The sequence below is a fragment of the Balaenoptera acutorostrata genome, chromosome 11 (genome assembly GCF_949987535.1).
Source record: "Balaenoptera acutorostrata chromosome 11, mBalAcu1.1, whole genome shotgun sequence".
NCBI classification, from domain to species: domain Eukaryota; kingdom Metazoa; phylum Chordata; class Mammalia; order Artiodactyla; family Balaenopteridae; genus Balaenoptera; species Balaenoptera acutorostrata.
In genome coordinates, this window is record NC_080074.1 from 75,634,608 (window position 1) to 75,657,491 (window position 22,884).

General features: G+C 36.1%; 1 pseudogene; it reads left to right on the top strand.

Annotated features, from left to right (window-relative positions):
* The first annotated feature begins 5,560 nt into the window (after positions 1-5,560).
* LOC114235543 (U6 spliceosomal RNA) lies at positions 5,561-5,655 on the top strand (annotated as a pseudogene).
* The last annotated feature ends 17,229 nt before the right edge of the window (positions 5,656-22,884 follow it).

Consider the following 22,884-nt stretch of genomic DNA (forward strand, 5'->3'; position numbering starts at 1 on the left):
CTAGCAGGCAGAGCCAGATCCTGAGGTCTGGCTGCAGGTCTCAGGGATCCCAGAGCTCATTTCAGACTGCTGGTGGGTAGGGTTGATTCCTGACACAGAAGGCTGTGGTGTCTGAAGTGTCCCAAGGCTTGCATTGTCTTACTTGTGGGCAGGGCCGGGATCCAGCTGGTCCCAGGGCTAGAATTGGCCACTGGTTGGTGGGCTGGGTCTGCAGGCTGTGGGGATGCAGTGTCCTATGGCTTGTGTCTACCCACCTGCTGGTGAGTAAAGCTAGTCCCAAGACTAAAGCAGACTCACTGGTGGGCAGGGTTATGGATTTTGGGTCTGATGCCTGCCTACTTGTGTGTGAAGCTGGGTCCTAGGGTGTCTGGCTGCAGTGCCCTTCAGGTCCCAGATCTAGTGTCTGCACACTGGTGTTTGAGGCCAGGTCCTGGGCCCTCTGGTGGGCAGGGCCATGTACAGGAGTAGCTGTGGGATCAGGGGTTCTTAAGGCAGTTATCTGCTAGTGGGTGGGGCTGTGAACCCTCCCAGTTAGTTGCTTGGCCTGAGAGGTCTCCATAATGGTGCCTACAGGCTGTTGGATGGGGGCTGTTAGACTCCTGCCCCTCTGGGAGATTCTCCAATATCAGCAGGTAGGTCTGACTCAGGCTCCTTTCAAATTACCGCTTCTGCCCTTGGCACGTGAGATTTTGTGTGTGCCCTTTAAGAATGGAGTCTCTATTTCCCCCAGCCCTCCATGACTCCCAAAAATAAACCCCACTAGTCTTCAGAGCCAAACATTTTGGGGGCTCATATTCCCAGTACAGGATCCCCTGTCTGGGGAGCCCAATGCGAGGCTCAGAACACTCATTTCTTGGGGAGAACCTCTGCAATTGTAATTATTCTCCTCTTTGTGGCTTGCCCACCTGGGAGCATGGAACTTGACTATATTGCAACTTTGCCCCTTCTATCCATCTTGTTGTGGTTCCTTCTTTATATCTTTAGTTGTAAATCTTTTCTGATAGATTCCAGCCTTATTCATTGATGGTTGTCCTGTAAATAGTTGTGATTTTGATGTGCCTGTGAGCAGAGGTGAGCTCAGAGTCTTTCTACTCTGCCATCTTGACCGATCCTAACTTTTCTTTTTAAGTGGCTCTCTAGTTGGGAAAATATGGGCTATACTACATTTAATATTGTTTTCCATTAAGGTGTTTGTGGTATTCTGTAACATACTCCATAAATATCACTAGATCACTTCCAGGATGAAACCAAGTCATATGGAATAATTTGTCATTTTTAATGTCAGTTCACTTAACTAATGATTAGGTCATTATTACCAAAACATTTGTTGCACCTAATATTAATATCTTTCTGCCTTTTTGTCCACTTGGCCTCAATTCTTGTTGTGCAGCATGAACAGTCTGATTAAGAAAAGCTAGTTACTTTTATGTCTACAAATAAAGTTTATCAAAACGTGATTTTTCACATTCAAAACCAGATTTGTTTCTGATCCTCAGACTTATGGAATAGACAAAACATTCCTTTGGGGAAGAGCAATAAGCATCAATCCAAGAAGAGGTAAATTCTATAATTTTATGCTGCTATCATATGGCTTTATTTTTTTAGAGCAGTTTAAACTTATTTTTATTTTGTACTTAAAACTAAGCCAGAGATATCATGGCTGCATTTAGACTTTGATATTAAATTTTGAACGGGTCATATTTCTATAATTATAACAAGTTAATTCTTCCCTTGTTCAACATATCTAAACAGACCTGAAAATATCTTCAGGTTCTAAAACTTTACATTTCTCTATATTTTGAAGGGCAATACAGAGGGTGTGTATGCAGTTTCACATACTCTTGGTATCATTAATCTCCCACCCCTCAAATTACATTTATACATGTCTCTAAACAGACAGGGTATAAATACTAACTCATGAAGCTATGGAATAGGAATGAAACAACAGATTTGATGGAGAAATGAGTTGAATTTTAAACATATTGAGTTTATAGGCATATAAATATAGTACAAAATAGTATTGTACTAGAGAATTCTTAATGTAGATCAGTTTCATAAGGGAGAGAGACTAGAGATGTAGATTCTATAGTTTCAGAGGAGGAGTAGGTAGGTGAAAGCATGAGAGTAAATTGGATAACAAAAAAACATATGGAATGAGAAACAAACAAGTCCAATGAAAAAGGCCTGGGATGTATCACTATTTAAGTTAATAAGCTCTTAATATATTTACATATATATATTAATTATTACTGGTTAGAAAAGAAATGTTTGTTTTAATTTTTAAATTTCTTGAATGTTATTTTTCTTATGAGCTCATTGACATTCTGAGAGTAATTTCTTGATTTGCCCTTTGTGGAAAAGCTTGATGAACTTTATTATTTCTTAATTTATTTGAATTACTAAATACTTAATTTCATAATGACATATTGCTGTTAAAAATATATTAAATATATTCAGTAAATGTAAGTTTTCAATTAATTACTTGCTCCAAGCAGTTTAGAAAACCAACTCTGCTTTTTTTCAACACTATCTAATCTGATGTCTGCCTTCAACACTCTCTTAAAACTCCTCTTGTCAGAGTTACCAGCCTTCATGTTTCCAAAGCCAATGAGTGTTTTTCTGTTATTGTTTTATTCACTCTCTCAGCAGTACTGGCACTTTTCACCATTCCCTTCCTGAAACCTTTTCTTACACATGTCTGTAAATTCAAAGATTAGCTCTGGAGAGGATGCTCAAGAATCTGGTAACAATGGTTGACTCGAGAGGGAAACAGTGGAGACAAGGAGAGTAACCTTTTGCTGAAAAGTCTTTTACACCTTTTGTATTTTGACCATGTCTTTGTATCATCTATTCAAGGAAATAATACAATTTTATACAAAGAGCAAAGGCCATGAAGTTGTAATTTCCTGAAACAACATAGTTTAATAGGTGCTTTAGTCATTATATAGTAGAAATGAAATATAAATACTGTTCCAAGATTTATTTGATGATGCTCTCACCATGTTTTAATGATTCTGCAATTGTTCAAGGTATAATAATTTAGGTCTTCTAAGTATTATCCTTGGTTTAGAGTGGCTTATCACTTTTACAGGATTAGGCTTTGTCTCACAAACAAGCAGTCCTAAGATGGGTAGTCCAGGGTTGATTTGACAGACCAAAAATGGTATCAGAGACCCAAGCTCTCTCTATGTCTCTACTCCAGTATTCTTAATATGAAGTGTTCTGTTATTGTGTTTGTTGTCTCAAAAGCACGAGATGGCTGGGTGCTCCATCTGTGGCCTTTTCTATAGGAAGAGAAAAGAGCAAATGGTAAAACATATACTGATAAGTTGATGTCCTTAAAATCTTTTCCTGGAAGAACCACTAAATAACATCCATTTAACTCTTTGCTATAAGTGTGTCATGTGATTCTTTTATAATTTTGTGAAATTAACATTTGTTAAATGGAACACAGAGTGCCAGATAGTGAGCCATGGTTCAATAACTGACAAGAGTAATTGAAATAGAGAAATTTATTACTCACAGGTCCTGGAGGAAATACACAGCACGCCTTGAGGGGTCACATGGGAAGGGCAAGGCAGAGTGCAGAGAGGCAGAACCTGGAGCACTTGCTTTTATTAGGTCTATGGGTAGAGTGCTTTGGGGTTCCTGGGCTAGGTCTGAACTGGTCAATTCAAACCAAAAGAACAGGGTTTTGATAAACCCCATGGAGGTCTTATCTAAGGAGAGCATAAAGCATACAGGTGCTGGGAGGCAGGAGAGACTGTGATCATAAGGTCTGTTGGGGAAGTCATACAGGAGCTTACCGTTCTTTGAGACTGTAGTGCTATCTAAGGCATGCACTAGAGGAGGAGGAAGGGCTAGTGTCAATTTAAGGTCTCTGCAGGCTGCCTGACCAAACAAAGTTGTTGCTCAGGCAATAATATCATGCAATAGCATAGCTCAACTTTCTACAGGCTTTCTTTCTCTCTCTCTCTTCTTATTTTTTTAAAGAGTATAATTGCTTCACAATGTTGTGTTAGTTTCTGCTGTACCATGAAGTGAATCAGCTATACGTACATCTATATCCCCTCCCTCTTGGACCTCCCTCCCACCCCTCCATCCCACCAGTCTAGGTCATCACAGAGCACCAAGCTGAGCTCCCTGTGCTATACAGCAGGTTCCCACTAGCTATCTATTTTACCCATGGTAGTGTATATATGTCAAACCTTATCTCCCAATTCATCCCACCTTCTCCTTCCCCCCCAATGTCCACATGTCCATTCTCTATGTCTATGTCTCTATTCTTGCCCTGCAAATAGGTTCATCTGTACCATTTTTTCTAGATTCCACAAATATGGGTTAATATACGATATTTGTTTTTCTCTTTCTGGCTTACTTCACTTTGTATGACAGACTCTAGGTCCATCCACATCTCTACAAATGACCCAATTCCATTCCTTTTTATGGCTGAATAATATTCCGTGGTGTATATGTACCACATCTTCTTTATCCATTCATCTGTCATTGGACATTTAGGTTGTTTCCATGTCCTGACTATTGTAAATAGTGCTGCGGTGAACAGTGGGGTACATGTGTCCTTTTGAATTATGGTTTTCTCAAGGTATATGCCCAGTCATGGGATTGCTGGGTAATATGGTAGTTCTATTTTTAGTTTTTTAAGGAATCTCCATAGTGTTCTCTATAGTGGCTGTATCAATTTACATTCCCACCAACAGTGCAAGAGGGTTCCCTTTTCTCCACACTCTCTCCAGCATTTACTGTTTGTAGATTTTTTGATGATGGCCATTCTGACCGGTGTGAGGTGATACCTCATTGTAGTTTTGATCTGCATTTCTCTAATAATTAGTGATGTTGAGCATCTTTTCATGTGCCTCTTGGCCATCTGTATGTTTTCCTTGGTGAAATGTCTATTTAGGTCTTCCACCCATTTTTTAATTAGATTGTTTGTATTTTTGATATTAAGCTCCACGAGCTGTTTGTATATTTTGGAGATTAATCCTTTGTTGCTTCATTTGCAAATATTTAATCCCATTCTGAGGGTTGTCTTTTCATCTTGTTTATGGTTTCCTTTGCTGTGCAAAAGCTTTTAGGTTTAGTTAGGTCCCATTTGTTTATTTTTGTTTTTATTTTCATTACTCTAGGAGGTGGGCCAAAAAAGATCTTGCTGTGGTTTATGTCAAAAAGTGTTTTTCCTATGTTTTCCTCTGAGAGTTTTATAGTGTCCAGTCTTACATTTAGGTCTTTAATCCATTTGGGGTTTATTTTTGTGTATGGTGTTAAGTAGTGTTCTAATTTCATTCTCTTACATATAGCTGTCCAGAATTCCCAGCACCACTTATTGAAGAGGCTGTCTTTTCTCCATTATATGTTCTTGCCTCCTTTGTCATAGATTAGGTAACCGTAGTTGCATGGGTTTATCTCTGGACTTTCTATCCTGTACCATTGATCTATGTTTCAGTTTTTGTGCCAGTACCAAACTGTCTTGATTACTGTAGCTTTGTAGTATAGTTTGAAGTTGGGGAGCCTGATTCCTCCTCATGATACAAAGATGACTGTTTTGCTCACTTCAACAGCACGTATACTAAAATTAGAAGATAAGCATGGTTCCTGTGCAAGAATGACATACAAATTTCTGAAGTGTTCCATATTTTTTGTGACTAGATCTTAAATGTTCTCACCACAAAGAAAAAAATGAAAATTTTGTGATGTGATAGAGGCATCAGAGTGGTAATCATGTTGCAATATATAAATGTAGCAAATCAACACATTGTACACCTTAAATTCACACAATGTTTTATGTCAATTATATCTCAATTAAAAAAAAAAAAAAGCAAAGATGATTGGAGAGCTAAGTATTTTTTGCTGGACACATTTGGGTCCCCAGCCTCACTCCCCAAATGAGGGCACTATTATTAAGGAAAAAGTGTATTAGATTAGCAATAGCCACAAAGTAGAGTTGGCTCATTATTAATTAATTCATTTATTTATGAAATGTGTATTGAGAGCCTATTATGTTATGAGAATTATTCTGGATCCTGGAGCTAGAACAGGAAACAAAACAGACAATATTTGGCTCTCAAGTGCCTTTGTTTGTAGGTAAAAAAAAAGTCAAATATCAGCAATTTCATATGATCTAATTTATTAACAACTATGTAAGCATTACTTAGTATGTACAAATAATTATTTGATATCAATGCTTCCTTATAGTAGATCCTAGAAGGCATTTTACTTTACAACGTAGCCTCTTGTGATGAGGTGGGGTATATAGACAGACATGTTTGAACTGGTTTAAATAGGAGATTTATTATTTTTTAAAAAGCACATAGGTTGACAGAAGGAATCATAACAGCCTCATAAAGACTAGTGATAGAAGACAGTTTTGAAATCAAGTTGGCTACAAGGAATTCAATGGCCATAGTTCGTGGATCTTCATTCTACTTTTATTAACTTTCCTTGGCTTATACATTACAGTTTTTCCTCTATCTTCCTATGAGCTGGATGTCAATGACTTTACTTTGTTATAGTCTCTCTGATCTGGATTCTTCCTACTGGCATGTTTTCCTTCACCTTTTTTCCCACTTCAGCCGATGGAATTATTGGAAATTTTTTTTTCATTTTCTTATATTCCTCATTTATAGACTAAATGTTTGTGTTCCTCAAAATTCACATATTGAAATCCCAACCCCCAAGGTGCTGTTGTTAGGAGTTGGGCTTTTGGGAGGTGATTAGATCATGAAAGTGGAACCCTCATGAATAGGATTAGTGCTCTTTTAACCATGGACTCTAAGAGGTCTTTTGCCTCTTCTATCATGTGAAAGGTTACAGCAAACAGTGGCCATCTATGAATCAGAAAGCAGGTTCTCATCAGACAGTGAATCTATCAGAGTCTTTCTCTTGGACTTCTCAGCCTCATGAACCATGAGAAATAAATTTCTGTTATTTTTAGGCTACTTAGTCTATAGTATTTTGTTATAGTAGCCTGAGCTATGACACCTATGTTTCTGATTTTAAATTACTGAAAGAGAAGAATAACCTGATTTACCAAAATCAGCTTTTTTTCCCCCAGGCTGCATAAATTATAGTTTGAAGAGTAGCCCATGTTTAGATTGCCTTTGGGTCACAAGCTCACCCTAGTTCAATAACATGTCACCAAGATAGACAAAGTCACTTGGTCTTCTATATAGCACTTACTTTAATATTTCTTATACACAGCATGTCTTTTACAACTAGATTATTCATTTTGTTACTTCCTTTGGTGAGACATGAAATATGGAGACTTTTCTTATTGAATTTATGAAGAATTGATTCAGGTACAAAGAAATAAACAATATTATCTGTGACACAGGTGATTTTCATGAACATGCTTATTACTTGTCGTACTTATAAAGCCAGAAGTGAGCAAAATATGTTACTTTCAATTAATGTTAATATTTCACCAGCAGCTACAACGGTATTTAAGGATATTAGTGTTAGAAATGACCATTCAGATTAGCGCTCAGAATATTATAATAACCTGATTGATTTTATCAATAATTTTCAGAATGTGTGTCACAAAGATACTCTAGGGTCTCTGCAAATAAATGTATAAAATTTAGGTTTTGATATTTCAAACTGTAGTTAAAACAGTAATATAATGCACTATTCAAAGGACAAATATGTAGCAAATACTAACACATTGGAGGATGCTAAAGTGTTAACATGTATTCTTTTTCCTTTATTTAATTATTGAAAATGTTTATTTCAAAAGTAATTCTTAACACAATTAACATAAAATATCATAATTCATGTTTATTGAATTAAAAAATCAGAAATTATGATCAAAAACTTAGAAAAAAATGAGCAGATTCATATAACAAGTTTTTACCTTGGAGTATTTTTGAACCTTAGTGAACTTGTGAAAGAAATAAAACAAACACATAAGCCAACCCACTGTGGAGGATCAATATTGAAGACTCCATTATATAAATATAGGATTTCAAGTTGCTACAAACCCAATGTAGAAGTGAGCTAGAAATAAGTCAGTGAACCTCAAACTACAAGAAATTAAAGCAAAATTACAAGTCTTAAAATCTGACACTGGGTAAAGAGGGAAAAACTATCTCTGAGAATGTATAATTATAACAAGTTCTCAATTGGGTTTACAGCCCACAATTCCCACTACTTGAGTGGTTAAAAATTTTTTAGGAATATCTTCTAAAACTAGAGTTTGTGGTTGGTAGAGCCTGAAGTCACATGGCAGAAAAAAATACATATGTTTTCTGAAGAAATTCCAATTTTAAATCAGGTCTCAACAAATTCTCAGATAAAGAGATTTAAGAAATATAAAGTTATAGGAAAAAGCAGTCATAGACCATGAAAGGAAACAAGACATTATGGTTGAGAAAAAGCAGAAAAAAGACTGAAAGGTCAAATTGAACAAGACTTCAGATATTAAAAGCATATTTAGTATACATGAATAAATAAAAGAAGGAAATCAATATATGAATAAAAAGCAAAAGGCAATTTTAAATCTATGAAGATTTGAAAAAAATGAACTTCTAGAAAAGAAGATATATTTAATAGCATATGAAACCCATTTGAAGATAGAATTAGAGAACTAGTGGATAGATCTGTAGAAGTTATTTGGGCTGCAATACAAAGAGGGCAATGGAATGGAAAATGTGAAAAAGAAGAAGTACAGAGGGCAGAGTGGACTCATCCAGAATACATGTAATTGGTGTTCAGAAGGAGAGGAAAGGGATAGTAGGGAAGACGCACTGTTTGAAAGAATAATGGATGAGAATTCTTCAGAATTTATGAAAGACAACAAACCATAGATTAAAGAAGCCCAGTTACCCCAAGCAGAATGAATATTTTGAAAATCCACATGGGGGACTTCCCTGGAGGCACAGTGGTTAAGAATCCTCCTGACAATTCAGGGGACACAGGTTTGATCCCTGGTCCAGGAAGATCCCACATGCCACAGAGCAACTAAGCCCATGCACCACAACTACTGAGCCTGTGCTCTAGAGCCCGTGAGCCGCAACTACTGAGCCTAGGGGCTGCAACTACTGAAGCCCACACCCTCTTGGGCCCACATGTCACAACTAGCGAGCCTGCATGCTGTAACTACTGAAGCCCACACGCATAGAGCCCATGTTCCACAACAAGAGAAGCCACCACAATGAGAAGCCTGTGCACTGCAACGAAGAGTAGCCCCCACTTGCCACAACTAGAGAAAGCCTGCACGCAGCAATGAGGACCCAATGCAGCCAAAAAAAAAAAAAAAAAAAAAATCCACACCTAAACACATAGTGAATCTGAAGAATGTGAAAAACTAAGAGAAAGATTTAAAAGCAACCAAAGGGGAAAAAATAGATTACTTTCAAAATACTATACCTACAGTTAGACATATAGCTGGCTTTCCATTTGCAACAATGGGAACCAGAAGTCAGTGAAGTGATCATTACAGTGAGCTAAGAGAAAATAACTGCCATTTAGAATTCTATACCCAGTGAAAATATATTTCAAAGGTAAGGTAACAAGCAACAAACAAAACAAAACAAAAAATCAGAGTTTACCTCAAAAAAAATAAAAAAATTCAGGCAGAAGCTCTGAGTACCAAGAAGGAATGCTAACTGAAAAACAAGGATTTAAAATTAGACATATACACTACCAAATGTAAAATAGATAGCTAGTGGGAAGCTGCTGCATAGCACAGGGAGATCAGCTCAGTGCTTTGTGACAACCTAGAGGGGTGGGATAGGGAAGGTGGGAGGGAGATGCAAAAGGGAGGGGATATGGGGATATATGTATGCATATAGCTGATTCACTTTGTTATACAGCAGAAACTAACACACCATTGTAAAGCAATTACACTCCAATAAAGATGTTAAAAATAAATAAGTAAAATAAAATTAGACATATATAAAAGACTTAGTAAGAGTTCAAATCAATGCTTTAGATAATGCCTGGTCCATAATTCCAAATGAATTATATCCTTAGGTACGAAGGCAGCACAGATGTGGTGATAAGACAAGAGCTGATGATAGTCTTTAAGGCATGGTAGAGTAGAAGAAAAGTTTCCAGAAGATTATATCTAATGATTTTTAGTTTACAAAGCAACTGTATATGCCAAATATTAGTTACTTTTACCTGCTACATGCTGGGAATTGTGCTAAACCACGACTGGCAAACTATGACCCACAGGCCAGTGTCAGCTCACTCCTGATTTTTGTGCTAAGAATTGTAAATTAATGGTTTGAAAAAATCAAAAGAAGATTTCATGTCATGTAAAATTTACATGAAAATCAAACTTCAGTGTCTTAAATAAAGTTTTATTAGAACACAGCCACACCTAATTGTTTATATATTTTCTATGGTTGCTTTACTGCAACAATGGCAGATTTGGGTAGTTGTAGCCAAAGCTTATAGCCTACAAAGCCTAAAATATTTACTATTTAGTCTTTTACAAAAAAAAAAAAAAAAAATCAATTCCTAGGCTAGATGCATACCTGATGTTATCTGATGTTATTTCTAATGCATGGCAACTGTGAACATTTGTGTTTCATTACTCTCCAGGTGAGCTGGGTAACCAAGATAAAATGGAAGCTTAGAGCATTTAAGTGACTTGTACAAGGTTACACAGCTCTAATGGGACTTATGTTGGGCTTCTGTTCACAAAGTCCACACCCCAGAGCTAGAAGACTAGGGAGATGGCCAGATGTTTCACTTTTTTTTTTTTTTATTGGAGAAAAGAGTACTCCAGGAATTGTATATGAGTGAGTTTCATTTTAAATTTCAGAAAAAAATTTAAAATAAATTGCTAAATGAGTGGCTATAAAATGTAAGAAAAGAAAGTATTCATGGGAACACTTTCCTGCTTTGATCACATTTTTATACTATAAAACATTTCAGGTTATATGTGTATTAAGATATAAGAGAAATAAAATTATATAAAAAGAAAATATGAATAATTCTAAACAATCATTGACTGTATAAGATAATGGTATTTTTAAAAAAATTAAAACAAGTTAAAACCAAGATTCATGACAGAATAGCATATATGTTGTAAGGGAGTCATCAGGGTTCAGAGGTCAGTAAAAACACTGAATAAATTTAAATGTTGATAAGTTATACTTGCATGTCCAAATTTTTAAAGTAAGCATTTGAAGAAAAGAAAAGGAGTTATAATTTGACTGGATTCTAAGTATTTTGCCCATTTCATTAGCCTAGGGTATAGCATTCTGTTTTTAAGACTTGTGATGTTAAGATTTATGTATCCTAGCACAGAATCTAACATTGCCCAAGACACAATTTCCATAGTCAGATTTTGACTGCTATTTATTAGAGAAAGTTAAAGTTGAGTAAATATCATATCTATCACTACTTCTCTGACAGCCCGATTTCCACAGGACTTATTCCTGCAACACTTGGCAGGAGAGGATAGGGATAGCATAACCTCTAGGAATACACACTGGCTTTCTCTTATCTCCTTGTGTGATGAAAAGTTGATTCTCTTTAATATCCTATTGAAAATAACCTAGGATTTTTTAAGGATTTGTTGGGAGTAGATTGGCCAAAAGCCCCACTCTTTGAAGCTGATGCCCATGAAAGGACTCTGATGATGAATGCTATTATGCCTTTTTGCTTTATAAAGCCAGCTTAGGAAGTCTATTCCATGAATGCTGTAGCACTTGAGTAAATTGATTTCCGGCCAGTGAGAAACCTTTAGAAATCAATCAATGAGGAATCAATCTCATATAAACATATGACTTAAAAACTTACCTTTACAGAGAAGAATAGTTTTCTTAAGTTGAAAACACATCTGTGATTTTAATTCTGTATTCTCTGAATTTAAAAAAATAAAGACATATACATTATAAAAATCAAATAATTCAGAAATCTTATGGTAATAACTTACAATCTCTTGACCACTCCTTATGTCCATTCCCATCCCACAGTGAAAATTTCAAAAATGTTCATTTTTTTAAGTTTCTAGTGACTACTTCCTTTGCTATAAATACTTTTTTTTTGAACTTTAGACAATGTTTGATTCCTCCACTGTAAAAAAATAAGTATTAGATTACTTATATCTTTACTCTCCCTCAGTATTTGAGGATTAGTTTATTTTTAGTTGTTGTATTGGTTAGTCTTATTAGCTTTAAATCACATACTTATGCTCATTGTTCCATCCATTATATTCTATATCTTGATTTTCACCCTTTCTTCTCCCCTTCCAACTGCCTCTTTCTAACACCTATAATTTTAGTATTTTACCCAAAAAATTATTAACATTTACACTGTCTTTGCTACTCCAATTGAGAATGCTTTGTCCATTGATTGACTTGAAAAGTTGACAACTTGTAAATGGCATTTTCATTATTAATGACTATGTAAATATCATTCACTGTCCTAAGCAGTGCATCAGTGTTATCTTCCCTTTACTACTGGCCTAGTTCCTAACAATGTCAAATAGATTCTCCTTTTGTATACTTTGCCCATGCTTAAAAGTCGTAATTTTTGTTTGACTCGTGCTTGAATCACAACTTTCTCATGACAGTTCAACATATTCCTGATGGTGAAATTTTTAATTGCCTATTATCTAACTAAAAAATGTCTCCGTTTCTGAAATTATTTCTATTCTGTAAATTGTATGCTCTATTGCACTTAATTTTTTTCCCTGAAGAACACCCTTCTTAAGTAATTTACCATTTCAAACCAATCTTAATCAGTGGCCCAGCTATGCCTGCTACCTTGCTGTCTTTTTTAGGATTTAGGACTATTTTCCTTAATTGGATCCTAGCTTCCTTTAAAAAGATCTTTATTGAAAACATTTCTTCGTTTTTCTTTTGTAAGAATTGCATTTTGATTTTTAAAAATTGACTATCTTGATTTGAGTTTTAGGATAAGATACTTAAAAGAAAGGAAACATCACACTAAACGTTGGCTGAGGTGTGATTCCTTATCTGTAGATTTTAGAGAAATGTCTATGGCTGTCATTGCTGGTAGGTTTTGTCTGGGAATGAGGCATGTCTACTTAGTTTTTCCTGCATTAGAAAATTTGTCACTTATTCACTTAATTAGATAGTTACAAAATGAGACATCAATAAAAAATTAATGACTTTTTAATAACTATCATGACTGCATGTCTCCTGTTTCTAAAGTTCATTATTTGGCTCAAGAAAATTTACATATATTTTCTCTATTCCTTTCTATAGCCCCTGCAAGGTATTATCTCTGTTGTATATATGAGGAAATAGACTCAGAAGGTTTTGTATAATGTATCCGAGGACAAATGCCTAGTCAGTGGCAAAGCTATAATTAAACCGATGTCTGACATAGTCTTTTTTTTTTTTTTCTTTTTAAGCAAAAAGGCTTCTCTTGGAGTACCTTTTGCTGGATATGCATAGTAAAAATGCATTTCCTGGCCTGTTACAATGCATAGAAATATTGAAACATTTCAAATAATTTCCAGCTGCTTGAATTACTCCCCTAGAGCTATCTGTGTTTTTCTTAGCAGTATGGATCATTGGAAGTTGTTATTTAGAGACAAATAGATGTTGGTTTAACTTTGAAGGAACGCAGGTCTGAATTAAGAGATTTTAACCTGGTTAAGAATCACAACAGGATTTATATATATATATGTGTGTATATATATATATATGTATATATACCACATCTTCTTTATCCATTCCTTCATCAATGGACATTTACATGGACATTTGCTTCCATGGCCTGGTTATTGTAAATAGTGTTGCAATGAACATTGGAATACATGTATCTTTTCGAATTATGGTTTTCTCTGGATATATACCCAGGAGTTGTATTGCTGGATCATATGGTAGCTCTATTTTTAGTTTTTTAAGTAACCTCCATACTGTTCTCCATAGTGGCTGTACCAATTTACATTCCCACCAACAGGGTAGGAGAATTCCCTTTTCTCCACACCCTCCCCAGCATTTATTATTTGTAGACTTTTTGATGATGGCCATTCTGACCAGATCTGATTCACTTTGCTGTACAGCAGAAACTAACATAACATAGTAAATCAACTATACTCCAAAAAAATTAATTAATTAAAAAATACATGAGAAATTTAAAAAAGAAAGTGTAGTACTTAAGGATAGTCACTTTATTTTCCTCTCTTCAAAAATCAACAATACTTTTTTTTTAAACTTTTTATTTTATATTGGAGATTAAGATGGAAGTTCCAAGTCTATTATGACCAGAACCTGTGCAGTCAATAATACATTATGAAAAACAGTTGTTACTTACAACTGAAAGTAGATGTGACCAGGTCACCATAGGAAACCTCTGGGTTTTTTTCCCCCTTATCTATAACTGCATTGAATCAAGAAATGACACTTTGTCATAGCCTTCAAAAGCAAATCCAATTCCACAAAGCATTAGCAGGGAATACAAATTTTACTGGGGATGTTGTAGATAGATAGCGGAGAAGGGTGTATTTTGGTACCACACTTAACTATACCTGGTCAAAATCCCCATTAAACATTTCCAAACTCCTCTGCTAGGAATTCTTCTTCAGCCCAAATCCACCTCAATCACATGTCTAGTCACTGAGTCCCAGCTTCTCCTTCTGTGCTGTTTATAGCCTTTTCCTAATTCCAGATATGCTTTCAAGATAGCTCTCTTTAGCTTCTCCTCTCTTGCATACTTCACTTGTCACCCAGTTCAGCAAATAAGGCATTTTATCCAGAGTCAACTCACTTTAGGGAAAGCAGGGGTTTGCATATTAAGACAAAAGTATGCAACTGTTTGGTTGTATTTTGAGAGGTTACAACTATTCTCTTTTCTTGACATATTATCTAGAGAAATGTGAGTAGAAATGAAAATCACATGAAGATGATATCTATTGGAGATATTTCCAGTCTCATTTCCTGTAATGCGTAATAAATTTAAGATGCTCTCTATGGGAAAAATGTTTCAAACCAATATTTTTGTTCAGCTGGCAAAACAAAGCATGATCTACTTTTCTTCTCTGTACTATACAAAAAGCAAGCCCGCTTTAGTTTTCAAACCAATAAATACAAAATGACTAATTAATTTGAGAATAACTGATACCAGATCAAGGGCAAAGCTAAAGCAGTGTTGTACATACTCTTTCATTAGAAATCACTGAAATCCAAATCAAATTAGTTTTAGCAAAAATGGAAAATTTATTAGAATACTGGGATGGCTCATACAGTTGAAGGAAGAATTACTGGAACATGACAATACTGGGGAAACTCAGTACCTCTACATCAGAGTTGACCGTCAGGATTCTCCACATTTTATACTCCATTTGTGCCATTTCATGGATGGGATTATTATAGCCAGGAGCTTTGGGATCACATTTGTGTCTCTAGAAGGCAAGGTGGCTCTACTTAGCTAATTCCACTTAGGAAAAGGCCATAGATGGCCTTCAGCTTGACCAAAATGTTAGCAACCACACCTGAGCCAATCACTGCAATTAAAAAAAAAAAAAAAAAAAAAAGATGGAACATTTGGCCTCAACACTTGTTCACTTATGCAAGGAGAGAAAGAGGGTCCTGTTACAATCTAAGTAGGAGAATTAATTGCACTGGGTAGACAGTACCATAATTGGCAGAGTAGTCATACTTATACTCAGGATATCTATTTTTAGGTTATGTTTATTAATGAACAGAACTGTTTTTTTTAAATTTTAAAATATGATTCAAAACTAATTTTTTTTTGTGAAAAATGTGGAAGTTTAATTTTTTAATGTGGTACACATAGCTTTCTTGCTTTACATTCCAAACTGGGAAACATTGGTATAAATATATTTATAATGCATGTCAAAATGATCATTGTCAAATCACAGTATTCTTATTTGCCTTCTTGGCTCCATCTGTCATTTTTGTAAAGAGAATCTTGCTCATGTTAAAATAGCTCATTTCTTGAGGCTCTAATTATGTACAAGAGAAAACACAGCTGTGAATTCATCATTGTTATTGAAGCTTCCATATATTACTTTATAAGTGCACACTTAGTGTTAGCTGCTATACAGACAAAATAATTGTCAGTAATCCTGAATTCTGGTATGGTTGCCACTGGCAAGGATAAATTTGTAGGTGACTTAGAAATACGCATATATAGATAAATTTAGGTTCATTTGAGAATTATGGTGATAATTCTGGAATCTTATACATACACCACTGGCCAGAAGAATCCTTTGGGTAACTTGCATTTTTCCTAGGAATGATTTTCCCACAAAGAGAGCTCTTAAAAGAAATTCAAAGGATAAAAAAATAATGCTAAAGAATTAAGCAGAAGAAAAAAAAATTTATCAGGAGATTCTGTATTTGATTTTTTAAAAAAAATAAGTAAATAAATAAATGTATTAAAATTTCCCACAACTGAAATTCATTTCATTAGGACAGAATTTGGAGAACTTTTCACTGCTCTAAGCAAATTGTCATCAAAAAGGATGGTCTCGGAGGAGCTTCAAGATGGCGGAAGAGTAAGACGCAGAGATCACCTTCCTCCCCACAAATATATCAGAAATACATCTACATGTGGAACAACTCTTACAGAACACCTACTGAACGCTGGCAGAACGCTCCTTTTTTCTTTAACATCTTTATTAGAGTATAATTGCTTTACAATGGTGTGTTAGTTTCTGCTTTACAACAAAGTGAATCAGTTATACATATACATATGTTCCCATATCTCTTCCCTCTTGTATCTCCCTCCCTCCCACCCTCCCTATCCCACACCTCTAGGTGGTCACAAAGCACAGAGCTGGTCTCCCTGTGCTATGCGGTTGCTTCCCACTAGCTATCTATTTTACGTTTGGTAGTGTATATATGTCCATGCCACTCTCTCACTTTGTCACATCTTACCCTTCCCCCTCCCCATATCCTCAAGTCCATTCTCTAGTAGGTCTGTGTCTTTATTCCCGTCTTGCCACTAGGTTCTTCATGACCTTTTTTTTTTTTCCTTAGATTCCATATATATGTGTTAGCATACTGTATTTGTTTTTCTCGTTCTGACTTACTTCACTCTGTATGACAGACTCTAACTCCATCCACCTCACTACAAATAGCTCCATTTCGTTTCTTTTTATGGCTGAGTAATATTCCATTGTATATATGTGCCACATCTTCATTATCCATTCATCCAATGATGGACACTTAGGTTGCTTCCATGTCCTGGGTATTGTAAATAGAGCTGCAATGAACATTTTGGTACATGACTCTTTTTGAAATATGGTTTTCTCAGGGTATATGCCCAGTAGTGGGATTGCTGGGTCATATGGTAGCTCTATTATTAGTTGTTTAAGGAACCTCCATACTGTTGTCCATAGTGGCTGTATCAATTTACATTCCCACCAACAGTGCAAGAGTGTTCCCTTTTCTCCACACTCTCTCCAGCATTTATTGTTTCTAGATTTTTTGATGATGGCCATTCTGACCGGTGTGAGATGATATCTCATTGTAGTTTTGATTTGCATTTCTCTAATGATTAATGATGTTGAGCATTCTTTCATGTGTCTGTTGGCCATCTGTATATCTTCTTTGGAGAAATGCCTATTTAGGTCTTCTGCCCATTTTTGGATTGGGTTGTTTTTTTTTTTTGTTATTGAGCTGCATGAGCTGCTTGTAAATCTTGGAGATTAATCCTTTGTGAGTTGCTTCATTTGCAAATATTTTCTCCCATTCTGAGGGTTGTCTTTCGGTCTTGTTTATGGTTTCCTTTGCTGTGCAAAAGCTTTGAAGTTTCATTAGGTCCCATTTGTTTATTTGTGTTTTTGTTTCCATTTCTCTAGGAGGTGAGTCAAAAAGGATCCTGCTGTGATTTATGTCATAGAGTGTTCTGCCTATGTTTTCCTCTAAGAGTTTGATAGTGTCTGCCTTACATTTAGGTTTTTAATCCATTTTAGGGTTTATTTTTCTGTATGGTGTTAGGGAGTGTTCTAATTTCATACTTTTACTTGTACCTGTCCAGTTTTCCCAGCACAACTTATTGAAGAGGTTGTCTTTTCTCCACTGTATATGCTTGCCTCCTTTATCAAAGATAAGGTGACCATATGTGTATGGGTTTATCTCTGGGCTTTCTATCCTGTTCCATTGATCTATGTTTCTGTTTTTCTGACAGTACCAAACTGTCTTGATTACTGTAGCTTTGTAGTGTAGTCTGAAGTCAGGGAGCCTGATTCCTCCAGCTCCAATTTTCGTTCTCAAGATTGCTTTGGCTATTCGGGGTCTTTTGTGATTCCATACAAATTGTGAAATATTTTGTTCTAGTTCTGTGAAAAATGCCAGTGATAGTTTGATAGGGATTGCATTGAATCTGTAGATTACTTTGGATAGTAGAGTCATTTTCACAATGTTGATTCTTCCAATCCAAGAACATGGTATATCTCTCCATCTATTTGTATCATATTTAATGTCTTTCATCAGTGTCCTATAATTTTCTGCATACAGGTCTTTTGTCTCCTTAGGTAGGTTTATTCCTAGATATATTATTCTTTTTGTTACAATGGTAAACAGGAGTGTTTTCTTAATTTCAGTTTCAGATTTTTCACCATTAGTGTATAGGAATGCAAGAGATTTCTGTGCATTAATTTTGTATCCTGCTACTTTACCAAATTCATTGATTAGCTCTTGTAGTTTTCTGGTAGCATCTTTAGGATTCGCTATGTATAGTATCATGTCATCTGCAAACAGTGACAGCTTTACTTCTTCTTTTCCTATTTGGATTCCTTTGATTTGTTTTTCTTCCCTGATTGCTGTGGCTAACACTTCCAAAACTATGTTGAATAATAGTGGTGAGAATGGGCAACCTTGTCTTGTTCCTGATCTTAGTGGAAATGGTTTCAGTTTTTCACCATTGAGGACAATGTTGGCTGTTCGTCTGTCATATATGGCCTTTATTATGTTGAGGAAAGTTCCCTCTATGCCTACTTTCTGCAGGGCTTTTATCATAAATGGGTGTTGAATTTTCTCGAAAGCTTTCTCTGCATCTATTGAGATGATCATATGGTTTTTCTCCTTCAATTTGTTAATATGGTGTATCATGATGATTGATTTGCATATATTGAAGAATCCTTGCATTCCTGGAATAAACCCCACTTGATCATGGTGTATGATCCTTTTAATGTGCTGTTGGATTCTGTTTGCTAGTATTTTGTTGAGGATTTTCTCATCTATGTTCATCAGTGATATTGGCCTGTAGTTTTCTTTCTTTGTGACATCTTTGTCTGGTTTTGGTATCAGGGTGATGGTGGCCTCGTAGAATGAGTTGGGGAGTGTTCCTCCCTCTGCAATATTTTGGAAGAGTTTGAGAAGGATAGGTGTTAGCTCTTCTCTAAATGTTTGATAGAATTCGCCTGTCAAGCCATCTGGTCCTGGGCTTTTGTTTGTTGGAAGATTTTTAATCACAGTTTCAATTTCAGTGCTTGTGATTGGTCTGTTCATATTTTCTATTTCTTCCTGGTTCAGTCTCGGCAGGTTGTGCATTTCTAGGAATCTGTCCATTTCTTCCAGGTTGTCCATTTTATTCGCATAGAGTTGCTTGTAGTAATCTCTCACGATCCTTTGTATTTCTGCAGTGTCAGTTGTTACTTCTCCCTTTTCATTTCTAATTCTATTGGTTTGAGTCTTCTCCCTTTTTTCCTTGATGAGTATGGCTAATGGTGTATCAATTTTGTTTATCTTCTCAAAGAACCAGCTTTTACTTTTATTGATCTTTGCTATTGTTTCCTTCATTTCCTTTTCATTTATTTCTGATCTGATCTTTATGATTTCTTTCCTTCTGCTAGCTTTGGGGTTTTTTGTTCCTCTTTCTCTAATTGCTTTAGGTGCAAGGTTAGGTTGTTTATTTGAGATGTTTTCTGTTTCTTGAGGTAGGCTGGTATTGCTATAAACTTCCCTCTTAGAACTGCTTTTGCAGCATCCCATAGGTTTTGGGTCGCCCTGTCTCCATTATCATTTGTTTCTAAGTATTTTTTGATTTCCTCTTTGATATCTTCAGTGATCACTTCATTATTAAGTAGTGTATTGTTTAGCCTCCATGTGTTTGTATTTTTTCAGATCTTTTCCTGTAATTGATATCTAGTCTCATAGCATTGTGGTCGGAAAAGATATTTGATATGATTTCAATTTTCTTAAATTTACCAATGCTTGGTTTGTAACCCAAGATATGATCTATCCTGGAGAATTTTTCATGAGCACTTGAGAAAAATGTGTATTCTGTTGTTTTTGGGTGGAATGTCCTATAAATATCAATTAAGTCCATGTTGTTTAATGTGTCATTTAAAGCGTGTGTTTCCTTATTTATTTTCTTTTTGGATGATCTGTCCATTGGTGAAAGTGGGGTGTTAAACTCCCCTACTATGATTGTGTTACTGTCGATTTCCCCTTTTATGACTGTTAGTATTTGCCTTATGTGTTGAGGTGCTCCTATGTTGGGTGCATAAATATTTACAATTGTTATATCTTCTTCTTGAATCAATCCCTTGATCATTATGTAGTGTCCTTCTTTGTCTCTTGTAATAGTCTTTATTTTAAAGTCTATTTTGTCTGATAAGAGAGTTGCTACTCCAGCGTTCTTTTGATTTCCATTTGCATGGAATATCTTTTTCCATCCCCTCACTTTCAGTCTGTATGTGTCCCTAGGTCTGAAGTGGGTCTCTTTTAGACAACATATATATGGGTCTTGTTTTTGTATCCATTCAGCCAGTCTGTGTCTTTTGTTGGGAGCATTTAATCCATTTACATTTAAGGTAATTATCCATATGTATGTTCCATTCCCATTTTCTTAAATGTTTTGGGTTTGTTATTGTAGGTGTTTTCCTTCTCTTGTGTTTCTGGCCTAGAGAAGTTCCTTTAGCATTTGTTGTAAATCTGGTTTTGCGGTGCTGAACTCTCTCAGCTTTTGCTTGTCTGTAAAGGTTTTAATTTCTCCATCAAATCTGAATGAGATCCTTGCTGGGTAGAGTAATCTTGGTTGTAGGTTTTTCTCCTTCATCACTTTAAGTATATCCTGCCACTCCCTTCTGGCTTGCAGAGTTTCTGCTGATAGGTCAGATGTTAACCTTATGGGGATTCCCTTGTGTGTTATTTGTTTTTTTTTCCCTTGCTGCCTTTAATATGTTTTCCTTATATTTAATTTTTGACAGTTTGATTAATATGTGTGTTGGCGTGTTTCTCCTTGGATTTATCCTGTATGGGACTCTCTGTGCTTCCAGGACTTGAATAACTATTTCCTTTCCCATATTAGGGAAGTTTTCAACTATAATCTCTTCAAATATTTTCTCAGTCCCTTTCTTTTTGTTTTCTTCTTCTGGGACCCCTATATTTTGAATGTTGATGCATTTAATGTTGTCCCAGAGGTCTCTGAGACTGTCATCAGTTCTTTTCATTCTTTTTTCTTTATTCTGCTCTGCAGTAGTTATTTCCACTATTTTATATTCCAGGTCACTTATCCGTTCTTCTGCCTCAGTTATTCTGCTATTGATCCCTTCTAGGGTATTTTTAATTTCATTTATTGTGTTTTTCATCGCTGCTTGGTTCCTCTTTAGTTCTTCTACGTCCTTGTTAAATGTTTCTTGCATTTTGTCTATTCTATTTCCAAGATTTTGGATCATCTTTACTATCATTATTCTGAATTCTTTTTCATGTAGACTGCCTATTTCCTCTTCATTTGTTAGGTCTGGTGTGTTTTTACCTTGCTCCTTCATCTGCTGTGTGTTTTTCTGTCTTCTCATTTTGCTTATCTTACTGTGTTTGGGGTCTCCTTTTCACAGGCTGCAGGTTCGTAGTTCCCGTTGTTTTTGGTATCTGTCCCCAGTGGCTAAGGTTGGTTCAGTGCGTTGTGTAGGCTTCCTGGTGGAGGGGACTAGTGCCTGTGTTCTGGTGGATGAGGCTGTATGTTGTCTTTCTGGTGGGCCCGTCCACGTCTGGTGGTGTGTTTTGGGGTGTCTGTGGCCTTATCATGATTTTAGGCAGCCTCTCTGCTAATGGGTGGTGTTGTGTTCCTGTGTTGCTAGTTGTTTGGAATAGGATGTCCAGCACTGTAGCTTGCTGGTCGTTGAGTGAAGCTGGGTCTTGGTGTTGAGATGGAAATCTCTGAGAGATTTTTGCCATTTGTTATTACATGGAGCTGGGAGGTCTCTTGTGGACCAGTGTCCGGAAGTTGGTTCTCCCACCTCAGAGGCACAGCCCTGATGGATGGCTGGAGCACCAAGAGCCTTTCATCCACATGGCTCAGAATAAAAGTAGAAAAAATAGAAAGAAAGAAAGAAAGAGGATAAAATGAAATAAATAAAAGTACGATACAATAAAATAAAGCTATTATAATAAAAAATAAGAAAACATTATTAAGGAAAAATTTAAGAAAGAAAAATGTTTTAAGTAAGAAAAAAAAAAAGAAATGGATGGACCGAACCCTAGGACAAATGGTGAAAGCAAAGCTATACAGACAAAATCTCACACAGAAGCATACACATATACACTCACAAATAGAGGAAAAGGGGGAAAACATAATATATCCTACTCCCAAAATCCACCTCCTCAATTTAGGATGATTCGTTATCTATTCAGGTATTCAACAGATACAGGTACATCAAGTTGTTTGTGGAGATTTAATCCACTGCTCCTGAGGCTGCTGGGAGAAATTTCCCTTTCTCTTCCTTGTTCCTGCAGCTCTCAGGGTTCAGCTTTGGATTTGGACCTGCCTCTGTGTGTAGGTCTCCTGAGGGTGTCTGTTCTTCACTCAGACAGGACGGGGTTAAAGGAGCAGCTTATTCGGGGGCTCTGGCTCACTCAGGCCGGGGGAAGGGAGGGGTACTGATGCGGTTCAAGCCTGCGGTGGCAGAGGCCACCATGACATTGTACCAGCCTGAGTGAGGTGTGCCATGTGTTCTCCAGGGGAAGT